The sequence below is a fragment of the Triturus cristatus genome, chromosome 10, assembly GCF_964204655.1.
Source record: "Triturus cristatus chromosome 10, aTriCri1.1, whole genome shotgun sequence".
Taxonomy (NCBI): domain Eukaryota; kingdom Metazoa; phylum Chordata; class Amphibia; order Caudata; family Salamandridae; genus Triturus; species Triturus cristatus.
Window position 1 is genome coordinate 104,871,404 of NC_140593.1, and position 16,462 is coordinate 104,887,865.

Genomic DNA, 16,462 nt, shown 5'->3' on the forward strand with positions numbered 1-16,462 from the left:
AATGACAGATTCATTGGAGAGTGCGAGATAGCACAGGCACTAGCGCGTGCTATACGATATGCGGATATGCACAGGGCAGTGTTGTGTAACCTAACTAGTCTCTAAAGTTGTAATATAAAATATGTGCTGGGGAGTGTAACGTTGCATATGCACTGTGACAAAGATATGGATCCCAGATTGTAATATGTATGGCATAGCACTGTGCGTTATAACATAGGCATCGAGGAAGGCACGTTAGATGGGGCAATATAACCCGTGCAAAGACAAGTGTGGCATGACATTTTCACGGGGTGGTGTTACAGTGCACATGGGCTAGAGAGTGTCATAGCATATGCACTAGCTGGTGGAATACAACACAGAGGTGTGTGGCACTCAGCAGGCAATGGTGGGTGTAACACAGCATTGGGCTCTGCCAGGAGCGCGCTGTGACTCTCAAGTGATGTTCGTCCCCTTTCCAGAGAGTAAAATAAAAAGTATTACACATCTGGCAGTGGATGTGTGTTTTATTAACCGTGAGGGGGGTTTCTTGCATAGTTTTGGTCGAATTTTTGTCGAATCCCCTTTGAATGGCTTGGTGTGCATGTGTATTAAATGTGCCCGTCAATAGCTACCCATGTTTGTATAAATAAACGACAAGGGTGTCTACCGGGATTAGGCACGGTAGGGCATCAGACATGTCAGAGCTTCACTAGTGGTGTAAATACATTCCACGTGGATTCATTGTATGCATAGTCGCCTTTTAATGAATATCACGCAAATCGTCATGGTGATAGATACGTACGGTTTGTCCAGCATGTCCTAGGTGTGTCAATAAATATATATTTTTTAAAAATAATAAAAAACAGTGGCCGGCCCTGGGGATTGGGGTCAAAAAAAAAATATTAGGAGACTGGCCCTGGGGGATGGGGTCCTCAGGGCCAATAAATTAGAATAAGAAGGGGAACCACACAGCCCCCCTTCTTAAAAAATTAAAATAAATAAAAGACTGGCATCGTGCCGGAGGCCACGCCCCCTCCTTGCAGCACTCTGCAAACGCGCCCCCTGGTGAGTTGTAAGTTGGGGAATTAATTCCTCTTCAATACTGAGGGTCCCTGAGGGCCAACTAGCCCAACAGGCATCTCCAGTATGCGCCAGGGAGCTGCGCTGCAGACAGGTGTTCTGAGGCCAAGCCCCTTTTTACACCTCTCTGCAACGCAGCTCTGTGGCGCTTACTGGAGGTACCTAGTGGTCTAGTTTGACCCTAGGGACCCTTAGGATTCAAGGGGACTTAATCTTGCGTTTTAAGTTGGGGAAATAATTCCCTTTCAATCCTGAGGGACCCTGGGGGCCAACCAGCCCACCAGGTGCTTCCAACTTAGAACAGCCACAGGGCGCGTTTACACAGTGGTGAAGGGAGGGGACGGGGCCTGAGGTGACGTGTGCAAACACGCACTATGGCACGTTTTAAATTGGGGATATAATTTCCCTTCAATACTGAGGGCCCCTGGGGGCTAACTAGCCCACCAAGTGCTTCCAGAAAGCGCCACTGAGCTGCATTGCAGAGAGGTGGTCCAGGCCGTGCCACTTTTTACACCTCTCTGCAATGCAGCTCTGTGGCACTTACTGGAGGTACCTAGTGGGCTAGTTGGACCCTAGGGACCCCCAGGATTCAAATGAACTTAATCTCCCAACTAAAAACGGACACAGGGCGTGTTTACACACTGGTGAAGGGAGGGGACGGGGCCTGAGTTAACGTGTGCAAAAAAAGCCCTGTGGCCTGTTTTAAGAGGTAGTTTTAATCCCCCTGCACTATTATATACTAGGGGCTTACAGAGGAGGTCATGCTAATCACAGGGGGACCCCAACACATAATGTTCCCTAGTGTATGTAGGTGTTTTCACTGTATTCTAAGTGTCTTTTAACATAGCACTGGCTCTAGGACTGGTTAGTCATACTCAGTTACCACCAGTATCCGTCTGAAAAAGTTGAGGGTACAGGATGATTTTGCAACAAGGCTTCTTTATGCTCTTCTTTTTGTTCTTTCTGCACGTTATCCTTCTTCCTGCACTTTTCTTCGTCTTTGAGGACTTCTGTTGCTTCTTTCTGCACTTCTTTTTGTTCTTTCTGCACGTTATCCTTCTTCCTGCACTTTTCTTCGTCTTTGAGGACTTCTGTTGCTTCTTTCTGCACTTCTTTTTTTTCTTTCTGTGCATTTTTTCTTCTTTCTTCACATGTCCTATCTCTGTAAGCATAGTTAGAAATTAGCATTTAAAAAACCTTTGAAATTCACGGAAAAAACCATAGGTTTCAGGCACGTTATAGTTAGGAATTAGCATTTAAAATACCTCAGAAATTCACTGAAAAAAACATAGGTTTCAGGGGTTTTATAGTTAGCTGGACTTTTCACTTGTACAAAACCATTGAAATTCCCCCGTTATAGTTAGTTCAGCTAACTATAACTCGCGCGCCCGCAATGCACTGCTGATGACGTCACATATTACATCACTCATGACATGGTCAGTGACATCACTCATGACATCACTGATGACATCTCAAATGACATCACTGCTGACATCACTGATGACATCATCCTTGTAATAGAGTGGCAGACCTCCTCTCACCCTAATATAACCTTTGATCTACACATTCAAAAATAGAGACTAACATTTTCAAAACAATGGACATACCAATACCAACAATACAACAACCTCTTCAGTAATTCTAAGATCCACATACACATCCACTCATTCACCAACAGTCCTATACAGTCACTCATACATGTACTCACTCATCATATGTACTCATACACCTATACATCCTGTTACACAATGCCACTCATCCATAGAGTTACTCACACACATAGTCACTCATGCTAATAAAGAATCAAACATACATTTACTTGCATATGCAGTTATACACACACCACCACACTTACTTCTACGGAAACTTACACATACTTAGTCTTTTAAACAATCACTTATAGAAACACATACTTATTCATACAGGAACTCTTTCAATCTCTCACTCTCACATATACTCACTTATATACACCAATAGTCACATATACTAGTTTAAAACATATGTAGTTACTCATAAAGACACTATTGAGACAGTCATTCACTCACTAACACACCCAAACACACACTCATCCACCCATATAGTCCTGCACACATGCTGTCTTCAACACATACAAACAGTGAGTCACTCATTCGTGCACCTATGCACTACGTAATACCCCCCACCGAACCATGCAGACACTCAGACTGATACTCAAAAAACCAACTAATAACCTATATAGACACCCATGTAGCTACTCACCAACCCATGCAGCCACTTATACACAAAGTGAGAGACTGATACAGATATTTACATATTTAAACATTACTCACTAAGCCATGTATTCACTATGATACACTTAATCAGTCAGTTACACAATAAATTTTTCAAAAACAAATCATCCATTTAGACACTTATATACCCATTTATTCTTCCATCGACCTTGAGTTATACATATATAAAACATATTTAATTTTCAGAAAAACACACATTCACTGGATGATGTCATCAGTGATGTCATCAGTGATGTCATTTGAGATGTCATCAGTGATGTCATGAGTGATGTCACTGACCATGTCATGAGTGATGTAATATGTGACGTCATCAGCAGTGCATTGCGGGCGCGCGAGTTATAGTTAGCTGAACTAACTATAACGGGGAAATTTCAATGGTTTTGTGCAAGTGAAAAGTCCAGCTAACTATAAAACCCCTGAAACCTATGGTTTTTTCAGTGAATTTCTGAGGTTTTTTAAATGCTAATTCCTAACTATAACGTGCCTGAAACCTATGTTTTTTTCCGTGAATTTATATATATGTATATATATATAAAGATACTTAATCCTTGCTCACAAATTGGACTAGTTTGTCCATAGCAGGAACGGATACCACTTCGAGTGCAAGTATAAAGTGCTTCATTCCAGTTAAAATTCATTGATGTATATATATAACCCAGTGGCAGAGGCCCCTGGGTAGGTATAGTTAGGTCAGCTGTCCCACAAGAAAAGCGTTTTTTGTGTTGCTAATAACTTTGGCAACATTTGACGAATCTGCGCAAAAAGTTCAAAAAAGGCGCTACTTTTTGACTAGTTTGTGCGGGTTCAGGCCAGGGAGGGGCACCATTGAGCAAAACTTGAACCTCTATTCACTGATCTGCAAGTACACTAAGGTCACTTTCATAGACATCAGCTCTGCCTTCAACAGAGTTAATTGCTTCAAACTGTGGACCATGATGGCTCAGATAGGAGTAGAACCTGCATTAATTTATTCTCTGTATGACTTCCATAAGAACCTTTCAGTTTGTGTCAGATATGGGCCTAATGGTATATGCACACAGCACTTTAAACTGCAGCGTGGGGTCCGTCAGAGTTGTATTTTAGCACCTTTTTTTATTCATTTTTTATATTATTCATTTAGAACTAGCACTGACTGACCCATACTTGATGTCCCTAAAGTGGGTGGCCATTCAATTCAGGCTCTGCTTCATGCAGATGACACTGTTTTAATTGCTTGATGGGCAAGGGACTACAAAGTCCTCTTAATCTTTCTATCGATTTTATGAACAGCCTTGACCTCTCCACCGATTTTTCGAAATCACACGTTATGAAGTTTGGCCCATCTAAAATAAAAACTAGGAGATTTATAGTAGATGGTCACCACATTAGTCAGGTGGACGAGATTCGTTATCTAGGGGTTCCGTTAGATTCTGGCCTTAATTGGCATTCACTCATAACCCATAACGTGATGGCTTTCAATAGAGCTATGTTTAGCATAGGCTATTTCTCACGTTGGCTTGGGCGCACCCACATAAAATCAGCCTTGGAAATGTACAAGGCCAAGTGTACCCCAAAAGCCAGCTTTGGATGTGGAATTTGGGGTTATGGTCCTGTAGCCCCAATTCAAATAGCGGAAAATACATTTTAAGGAGGCTATTAGGGATCCCACAAAGCGTACCCTATAAAATCGTGCATGAAGAATTGGGATTGGGTTATATCACTGACCAGCTTTGACTCTGTCCCTTAAAACTTTGGCCCTTAGGCGAGATTTCCAAGATTTTGTGCTGTATTTGCATAACAAAAGGGAAGCAAATTGGCAGAAAATCTTTTTTTCCCAATTTACTTTCCAACGCTAAACTTGGTTAGCACTGGAAATAATGGAAAAGTAAAGCAAAGCAGCGCATTGCGCTGCTTCGCATTACTTTTCACCATGGGGGCGTACCATGGGTGGTGCATGGGCATTTCCATACAACCACCCAAGGTTTCTCACGCTAAACCCAATTTACTAAACAAAGTATACAGGATTTAGCATGAGAAAACTGCGCCCTTTGAAAGTAGGTGCAATGAAGGAGAAATGCTTTAATTTCTCCTTCCTTTTCTGACTTTGCATGTGTGCTGCACTGAACAGCACACATACAAAGAGGGAAATGCTTTGAAGTGAGTCTCAGCATAGCAATTTGTACTGGAAGGGTACCCTTTCAGTACAAAACCTATGCTAGACTATGAGAAACCCTTGCAGCATGGCGCAAAGGTGTCTCAGTGGTGCACAGCAGCTTATTTCAGTACCAGTGCTTGTGAGAGGAGAAGAGAGTGCCTTATTGTAGTAAATAGTGGCTCTCCTTTTCACGAAGCACAGCGCAGCATTTGCAGCTGGTGCAGCGCGCTATGTGAAAAGTTGGTAAATCTCCCCCATAATTTGAACAAAGGTGGAACTTGGTTTTAACAGATTAATTATACAAGACTGTTTGAACATGGATTAGCCTTTCTTGATTTCTTGGTTGGCTTATATCTCCCTTAATATGAAATCTTTAGCAAGACCTGAACTCTATACCAGTCCTAGTGGCATAGTTAAATCTGACTTCAGATGGGCCCCTGAGGCATTTAGAAACAAGATGGTAGCAGATCGCGAGGACATTGCACTACCCAAACATTCTGTGCGATACTAGTGTAAACTGTGAGTGGCATGGAACCCAATTGTTATGTTTCATACAGGTACCCCGATATAGGCTCAGGTAGTAACTAAAACTTTCACCTATATATCTCCTGCTGTTACACTAGATAACGGTTCTTGGCACTGACCTTTTACCTAGTTACGGTATTGCTTAAATGAGGTGGGTTTTTCTCCGAAAATTAGCCTCATTCATTATGCCTGAGGATTCTTGGAATCTCACCAAAGCTACCATCTCCTGCATAATAACTATGTGTAAGGGTCATTCCTTCCGTCATCCTAGTGCGACATGACACAGCAAGGTAGATCCCCTGAGGGTACCACTTTGGGTATAGAAACACCATATCTTTGCTGAGGCAGAGAGAGGAGAAACAGGACTTCTATGCTAACACACTGACACGAAACGCTGAGGTTCCTACACGCAGACACTCCAGCTCGCAGTGGTCTGACATCCCTCGCGGGGTGTCCATCTCGAGACCAAGATGGGGTCCCACAGTCTCTCACTTCAGGTAATGAGGTTGGCGTTATCCTAGGAGAATTCTTAGCTCTACACCTACATACTTGCTAGGTACACATAGATACATCTAGTTAGGATTGCATCGTAGGAGTACGCATTATTACTGTCATGTATTTATATACCTGCCCGTATTAATTGTTTTAGCACTATGGTAGGAATCCACCATCCTTTTACTCTATTGGTGCATACAATCATTTATATCTGTTTCTGTCTTATGGTTGTTTACATTAGAATGAGCTGGTTCAATAAATGCTTATTGAAAGACGTCCCCAACGTTTATTCTCTGTATTCCTCCTGATACGAAGTGAGCACGAGTGACTGAGTGAAAAGTACTGTACTGTTTCCATGATTCTGAGGGATCAGGGTTGTTATGTTCGATAGTTGCCAGAAACTTTTCACTCCATGGTAAGAGGGTTGCACAGGGGGCATTTTGAGGTAGCAGGACTACAGACTAACCTATCCTGTGGGGGTATCTGGAATCAGTCTGGATACCAATCCCATAGTTTACGTTGTTTAAACGTGCATATCCTATAGAGATTTATAGGAATTACACAACACTATCTGACCTGGAACTTGTCCCGCAATCAGCGACATCTATTGACATGCTTTAGGCTACATTTATTTCCGCGACTAGTTCCTTTCAATCACGTCTGTTTTAAGGACTCGATGATGCCCCTGTGTGATTGCGATAATGTTTCAGTCAATGACACTTCACATATTGTCAGGATTTGTGCGAAATTTATTTATTTGTGATCTAAATTTATACGTCCACTCTTAAAGCATATGAATTTTATGCAAGTTAGACCTGCACTATTGTACTTATACAGGCACATGCATCAAGCAAAAATCACCTCGCAAAAATACCAAATCGCTAAAATCTCCCGTTAGCGAGTGGCAAACAACGAATCCCAATGCATCAACACCAATAGCGAAAAAATAAAGAATCGCAAAAAAATTCCCCGTTAAAATAAAGAATCACAAAATAAAGAATCGGAAATACCAAAATTACAAATAGCGCCCGGCATTAGCTAATCGCAAATAAAGAATCGCTAATGAATGCATCAAAAGTCGCAAATACCGAAAATCTCACAAATCGCTATTTAGCATGAGCAGATTAAGGGGAATCAGAACCAGGAGGTAAAGTTGCAGAAAAAATAAAAAAAATCCCAGAAAAACTCACAAGTGTTCCACAGATGCAATCAATCAGAAAGCCATACAAATTGGGCCTGGAGACTCTGTTTCCTTTCACAAAATGGCAGCCCTCTACGAGCTTGCAAGGAGGATGAGAATAAATGCTGCAGCACAGCGCAGGAGAAGGATCCAGGAGAGAGTATTCAGAGTGCGCATTACATTGCTTGGCCAAAATGAGGATGAGGTATACGACAAGTACCGTCTCAATCGTGCAATGATAATGCGCCTACTTGCTGACCTGGAACCACTACTGCAGCACCAGACACGTCGGACCAATGCCATTCCTGCGCACGTCCAGGTCCTATGCAGCCTGCACCTACTGGCGTCTGGAAGTTTCCAGGGGGTCATAGCGGTAGCGGGAGGCGTATCACAAAGCACACTATCACGCTTCTTCCGTAAATTCATTGATGCCATGCTGACAATGATACATACCCACATCAGCTTCCCCACAACCCCACAGCAGATGGACCACACCAAACAGGAATTCTACCAGGTGGCCCAATTCCCCCATGTCATAGGATGCATTGACTGCACGCATGTCCCCATCTGTCCACCCTCAGCCAATGAGTACATGTTCCGTAACAGGAAGTCCTATCACTCCATCAACGTGCAGGTCGTGTGCGATGCCAAGCACATCATCACGGACATAGTGGCACAATTTCCAGGGAGCACACACGACTCCTATATATTCAGACACAGTGGCATCCACAGGCGTCTGCTCAATGGAGAATTCGGAGAGGGACTCCTGCTTGGTACGTAAACATACCTATTCATAACATCTGTATCACACATGTGTCATCATGACTGACGCTAAGCCTTTGCTTCCATCCTGTAGGTGACAGTGCATACGCCCTGCGCGAATATATCCCCACCCCATACATCAACTCAGCAACACCACAGGAGCAACGCTACAACGCGGCCCACATAAGCACCAGAAATGTGATTGAGAGGACATTCAGGATCCTGAAGAGTCGCTTCCGGATCTTACATAAGACTGGTGGTGCTTTGCAATATAAACCAGACACCTGCTGCAGGATTGTAGCAGTTTGTGCCATGATGCACAACATTGCAACCAGAAGGGGGATACCCATAGAGGTGGACAGAAAAGACCACTACCGGGATGATCAACCACCCACACAACACCGACAGTCACACATTCCAAACACAGCTGAAGGTCAAAGGAGGCGGACATACATCACACAACACCATTTGAGAGCCAGGTAAGAATGAGCCATGACGATATCATTAGGAGTGCTACTGTTTACTTCACATGAGCACTTATGTAGGTAATGTTACACTGACATGCAAATTAGAGTTCCCCCACACATTGTGGGCAAAAACATGACCGTTGGCTTCACGGGAGTGCAAATGCAAAATTAAAGTGGGCCATGGTTACCCCACCATGGTCAGGGATGCAGGACTGAATGTCTAGTGGCGCTTCCCATGAACACCCAGCCTCCTATCGCGTGTCTCCTCCACCTCACCACGCTGTGTCTCTGTGGCTGTGGAGCAGCGCGAACTGCGCCTCCTGGTGCAGGTCTCCAGCACCTCCAATACAGTCACAGATGAAGAAATTGTTAGAATCTGCAGCTATGCAAATCTAATCCACTGTTCATGTGTTGAAATAAAATGTTTAAAATGCTGGAGAATTATCACACACTAAAATGTTAGAGGCGTTGTAGGCATTTTGGCAATAGTTTGTTTATGTGTCTAATTGTCATATATATTTGTAAATAATGAACTTTTATAAGCATTGAATAGTAACAAAACTATAAAATATATTTAAAAAAGTATAACATTTCTTGGGGAGCCTTGGGTGAAACGCGGCCGGCCCTAAATGGGTTGTAGGCTTAACGCTGTGTCAATTCGGACCTCTGTTCTACTTTGTTCGTAGAAAATAAAAACAGATCTTATAAAAAAAAAAGTATAAAATATCTTTATATGAAGAATATAAATAATAAAATATATTTTTTGAATTATTCTTGGTGTATGACACTGATATTGGGGGTCTGTTTTGCAAATGAGCCCTAGGAGGCCGTACTAAAAAGCAATATAGGTCAGATAAGAGGCTCGTTTTCAGTATTCACTATATGTGTAAACTGTTTAGCAACAATGACTTACAAAGCAGCCATTTTATACCTACCCTGTAGTGCTCACATTTACATTCAGTTTAAATCAGCATTATATGTGTTTAAATTCTCCCCAACGAATATTAAAATTGAATAACATACATGACTATATCACGTTAGCGTATCTCTCCTAACACTGTTAAGGTACAGTTCAATGCAGAAATGTATAGCCTTGATAATTAAATATTTTTAAGGGCTATATTTATAATCATAGCTATTTCATTTATGAAGATATCACAAAGATCACCTAGGAAGTGCGTCGTTCATAACAGGCCTAGGGAAGAGAAATACATAATATCTTACTCTTTATTCACAACTCCTAAATTACATCAGATCTGTCATTGTGCATGTAGGTGTTAAAATAATTTCATTAAAACAGGACACACCATGTCTCACCTCTGTGGAGAGAGGCATCTGAGAATCTGCAAGAACATAGCTGTATGAATACTGTAAGCATGGCTCGAACAGATTTAATAACATAGTCGACCATATGGACTCTCAAACAATTTCCCAGGGCCCAAATAGTTCGGTCTGTGGTGAGGCTGAGGGGCGCATTGATTCAAGCGGGGACGGGGTCAAGCAAGGGGATTGGAGGGTAATTGGTGGTAAGATGGGTGTAGGGTAAGTGAAGTACATACATCTAGTGGCTGAATTGAACAATGTAAGACCAGAAAACATGGGATTAATCCCAGCTTCCCCACTTTACCAAATTATGTGATCCTAGACAATTGTTTTATTTAATTTACCCTCCTTTTTCTACATTTTCACATATAAGAGGATCTTGAACTACATTACTTCATGATGTGGACTGTACAAAACCTTCTCCTGTGTTTGATTCAATAAACTATAATGTTGTTCATGTAAAATCGGAACACAGGCCACCCAAAGAGTGCACATAACAATTGACTTGCCGCTTAAGTTCACTATTAGAATTGTTGTCAGTGTCAGGGCTGGCCGCAGCAGAGTAAAAGACTACATTTCCCATGATGCCCGGAGGAGGCTCATGGGTATTTAATGACCAGAGACGCACGTACTGACGTGCGTAATTCTAGTTCCGGTTTCCCGACTTCGGAGTACCGCATCGGCTGATTGCGGGTTCTTTCTTGCACCGCTCTTCGTTTCCCGACTACAGCACGGCTGGGACCATGCTTCAAGTGAGAACAGAGTGGCGTATTGGCAGAGGTCCTGCTCGCGCATGTGTGCGCGCACTGAAGACGGAGGAGTCTTTTCTGCTTTCCGGCTGTTTTCACCCGAGGACTCCCTTTAGAGGTATGAATGGAGGGGTGTGTTAATTTTCCGCGCAAAAGACTAGTTCTGTGCAGAGTTCGAGACTTTCTACCTACATTGGAGGATTAGGATGGATTAAGTTACTTTAGCTGCTCAACTGAAGCTTAGGTGACGTAACCTTTGTTTCTGGCACTCTCTTATCTTGTTTTCTGGCATTCTTTCATCCTTTGAATTAGCGTGTGCCTAACTATTTGGATTAGCGTTCGTAGTAACGTAAAGATCCCTTCCACCCCGGGGAACATCTTTTGTGTTTGACTTTCTTTATTGTACTTGTTGTGGATTAGAGTTTTGGATCACAGGGATTTTTAATCTCTACACACAAGACTGGGATCTTTGTACAAAGTCGTGCCTTCTCATTTATGTGTTATGTAAGGTGTCTACCGAGTGTTGCAGTACCCTAGACATTTGTGTGTTTGTGTAACGCATGAAAAACCGTGTTAATTGTTTTGGTATTCTTCCATCAATAGAAACTACGGGAAGGGACGGATTGGTGATTATAGGCCCGAGTGACAAAACACGAGAAACCGTGCTTCTACGTATTAAGGTAGATCTTTACTGGTACCAGCCAGATTTAAAGAGAGTAGACTGTGGTAGTGTGCCTTTTGTACTTACTATCATGTTGTTTCTTCCACAGCTTCCAAAATCCCAGCAGTCCCCTTCCTCTTCTTTATCCCTCGCTTGACCGCTTCACTACTCTATGTTTATTTCTGGTCATAGAGTTGGGGATGTCAGGAGGTGGACCATTCTGAGCAACAGTCCGGTTCTGAGGAGTTCCCAATTTGCTGGACTAACAGTCAGGGTGGGGGAAAAGAATAAATGTTGCTAAATTCTTGTTTTAAAACGATCACTTTAAATGAATGTGACTCAATGTACAGATATAATTTGATGTACTAAGATGAAAAGGTGGTTCTGTATGTTAATAAAATACATTTTTGAATTTTTAAGATACTTTGTAATATTTTTATACTTTTGCTGCATGATGTCTTTAAAATGAAGGTGTTCCTAAAGTTAAGTGGTGCAGGACTCCTAAGTTACATAGTTTCTTTAACATCAATTAACCTTTAAATAAATGCTTGCCTGTTTATTTGACGTATTTTTATTGTGAGTGCTGAGTCGAGTAAACAGCAGCCCAGTACTGCTGTTGTCTAAGGGCCACATGTGAAGGTCAGGAAGCCACATTTGGCCCACGGGCCATACCTTGAGTATCAATGTAGTAGACCATTATTAGTCAAAGTCTACTCAAGTGAAAGCTGTAGTGACTAGGGTGATGGTTGAGCGAGGTAATGCACTGTTCTGCTTGGGTTTTCGGATCAGATAGAACCCGCTCATCAGAGCCTCACTAACCCAGCCAGAACGTTACCCCCTCCCTAGAACCTATTTACAATCCTGCAACCACATATATCTACCACCTAAGGACAGGGGATTCCTACTATGCATACCAAGACCTCTTATAATCGGCGGCCTCGCGATCCCATACGGATCCAGACCTCTCTGCCCATACGACAGTATCACAAGTGGCGGCCTCGCGATCCCCTATGAATCCAGACCTCTCTGCCCATACGACAGTATCACAAGTGGCGGTCTCGCGATTCCATACGAATCCAGACCTCTCTACCCAGACGGCAGTCTCAGCACAATCGGCGGCCTCGCGATCCCATACGGATCCAGACCTCTCTGCCCATACGACAGTATCACAAGTGGCGGCCTCGCGGTCCCATACGAACCCAGACCTCTCTACCCAGACGGCAGTCTCAGCACAATCGGCGGCCTCGCGATCCCATACGGATCCAGACCTCTCTGCCCATACGACAGTATCACAAGTGGCGGCCTCGCGGTCCCATACGAACCCAGACCTCTCTACCCAGACGGCAGTCTCAGCACAATCGGCGGCCTCGCGATCCCATACGGATCCAGACCTCTCTGCCCATACGACAGTATCACAAGTGGCGGCCTCGCGGTCCCATACGAACCCAGACCTCTCTACCCAGACGGCAGTCTCAGCACAATCGGCGGCCTCGCGATCCCATACGGATCCAGACCTCTCTGCCCATACGACAGTATCACAAGTGGCGGCCTCGCGATCCCATCCGAATCCAGACCTCTCTACCCAGACGGCAGTCTCAGCACAATCGGCGGCCTCGCGATCCCCTACGAATCCAGACCTCTCTGCCCATACGACAGTATCACAAGTGGCGGCCTCGCGATCCTATACGAATCCAGACCTCTCTACCTAGACGGCAGTCTCATACGACAGTTCATCCTATGATCACCATAACATACAAAAAGGGAATCAGTCTCACTATTCATCAGATCACACAAGGATTGCCAGTTCGAGCATAGCCTGTTCTCAGGTTCGAGGGGCTCCTCTTTCCCTTATTCAGTTACCACTTACCTGATCAGGGTTAACATCTGTTCATGTAGCCGCAGCTGACTAGAAGAATAGGCTACCCTCTTATACAAGAACACGCAGCACATGTTGGTTCACTACAAACTGGATACTTTATTACTCATTACATACACAATCACATAACATTACGATATAACACATAACCTGCAAAGAAAAGTGAAAGATTAAGTTGTACACTCTAATAAGAAAGGGTCGACATCACCTTAGTAGTATGTAGCCTGCACTCAGTGGTCATCTAGGTTCCCTTCTCGTCTGTGCCTCGGCTCGCCTGGAATCACCCTTCTCCGAGTCACTGGGACCTCTTCCTTATCGGCTACTCTCTCCTCTCTGGCTATTCTGCTAGGAAAGCATCTGTCTCTCGGTTCTTCTCCGCCTTCAAGATGGCGTCTGTCTTCCCTGGAATAAGTAGTAGCTTTACTGCTAACGGCTAGATGCCGCCTACGGACTGAACATGTAACTGCCTCAGACTTTCACTAATATAGAGGTGCGTTTCCTCATGGAAAATTCCGGCCTGTAACCTGCCGCCCACCAAATTCTTGTACCTCCCCGTACCAAGGACACGTTCCCAGCCGGCCGGCCTGATGTAGTGTCTTCGGCATGAAGAAAAATACAATCCTTCGATAAGGGCCGGCCTGAACCGGTTCTCTCCAAGTGAATAACACCTCATAACTAAAACATTACATTTGACCTAGAAGCATCTCAAGCTGCCGGAGCAGAAAGAAAGATGGAGTCCCTCCCGTTTGAGGCCTACCAGGCCTGAATTCAGCACGGCTCCATGAAATACCCTCACTACAGGACAGGTTATCCCTAATACTAACGAATCTATCCCCTAGGCTATGTGTGCAAGCCCTGATCTATGGGGAAAGAGCACAGAATCATGTCGAAGTGCCTAGTAAATAGGCTCCATTCACTACTCTAACCCTTAGACTTGAATGATAAGAGACTGAAGTCACATTCCATCATTGTGCCTCACAAGAAGGCCGGGAAAATCGAGCAGAACATTTCACCCTTGACTTCAGTCTATTATACATTCATTAAACAGAACTAATATCTGTGGAAGAATAATATGAAACAAGACTAACTGATCTATGTCTAGTACCAGGTGTGCAGAATTGAAGTAGTGAAGGAATACACTGAATAAAGCAACAGATAGAAATCAAAATGCCGATAGTAATCAGAATACCTCCTAATATCTGACGTAACATATGCAAATTAGGTAACCAATTAAAGAGCCAGTCAAACCAGCCCTGGTCAATGTGTTTTCTAACTTCTTCTGTCAAGTCATGTAGTTTATCAATGTGAGCTTGAATGGATTTTGTATGATCCGACAAGTTAAAACAACAAAGACCCTCAAAATCAGAACAATCGTGTCCATGTTTAAGCAAAAGATAATCAATGGCCGCTCGATTTTGCAAGATAGCCCTTCGTTCACCCTGGGCGTCTAATAGCATGTCAGACAGGACTGTAGAAGTATGATTGATGGATTTTACCATCCAGCAGGCCATTTTCCCAATAGATTTGGCATTATAAACTGCCAAAGCAGGAACACCAACAATTGAAATAGCCAGGCTAAGGTATTCAGACTTGGAATATAAATGCAAAGATGAGTCACAATCCTCCTGTAACCTCACTGTATCTCGAATCACACGAGAGTTGGCATTTGGATGTGATGAAAACATGAGCAAGCTCAGTCTAGTAATGGCACAAGGGCCTCCAGAAATATTTGCGGGTATATATGGCCAGGAAGTATTACCACATGAGAAAAGCCATCCGGCAGGCAGTAACATTGTGCGATAGTGACTGGGGGTAACTACCATACTCTTGCAAGTCATGTTATTCTGAACAGAAGTACATGTTTTCGGTGTCCTTTGAAGGCACAAAGTTCGTTCATGAGCGGTGAATGAAGTGGCACCTTTCAATCTTAAACGCATACATTCAGAAATCACCCTAGGATCACAAGTAAGGAAAAAACATAAATCACCCTGTGTGATATTATAGGTAACTATTTGGGACTGGATGGGCGGTATCGGGTCTGACAGTACAGTACACAAGGGGCAATACTCATGGGCAGCGAAATCGCCCAGAAGAACATTGGGGCGAGCATTTGATATATTAAAAATATGAGTCAAAGTCTCCAATGAAGCAGGGACAGCAACTAGACAAGTTGCCAGAATGTCCGTCACCGATCTCATCGGTGTCAAGCAGAAATGAGGGGCTTTAGTCACTTGCTTGGCCAATGTAATCCAAAAGTTCGACGACGAATCCCACGCAGCGAAGGAACGCGACACTCGGGTTCTCAACTCAGCCCGGGTTGATGGGATCCCTCCTCTCTCGTCGTACCAGCCCAAAAGGAGTCCAACGCCGACACATCCTGCAGCAACAGTCCAAAGAATGATCTGAAAGAGAATCAAATACAGGCATTATTCATTCTCGTAAGTAACATTTGTCAGCCGGGACTGCTTCCCAGCTATCTTTCCCTGGTCTCATAACTAAAATGGTGTTGTCTTGACCGGTTGCAATCACTTCTGCTTGTTCAGGGGGATTCTTAGGCGACTGCACCCAAACTCTGGCCCCAGGATTATCTGTGGAGCCAAAACCTTTCTGGCCTCGTACAGTTAGCAACGTTGGGGCAGTGCCTTTTGTCATCTCACCACTGAAGACAGGCATTATTAGCAATTGAGCCACTCGGTCAGTTTGATGTATCAGTAAGTCAACCTCACTGCTATTCAGCAGGAGCACCTTAATCTCTCCCTGATAATCACTATCAATTATTCCTCCAAGCACCTGAATGCCTTTTACAGCCAGCCCCGATCTAGGGGCGATTAATCCGAAATTTCCAGTTGGTATATGAACACCAACACCAGTTTCAATGATGACTCGATCCTTACTTTTTATAACGGTGTCATCCATGGCATGCAAGTCTAAACCTGCCGACCCTGGGGTCGCTCTACATGG

The 16,462-nt window shown here is 43.6% G+C and overlaps 1 long non-coding RNA gene across 1 annotated transcript; it reads left to right on the forward strand.

Annotated features, from left to right (window-relative positions):
* The first annotated feature begins 10,870 nt into the window (after positions 1 to 10,870).
* Positions 10,871 to 12,044, forward strand: LOC146788962 (uncharacterized). Its single transcript, XR_014969729.1, has 3 exons — positions 10,871 to 11,082; positions 11,568 to 11,644; positions 11,735 to 12,044. It is a non-coding gene; the product is annotated as an uncharacterized LOC146788962 (long non-coding RNA).
* The last annotated feature ends 4,418 nt before the right edge of the window (positions 12,045 to 16,462 follow it).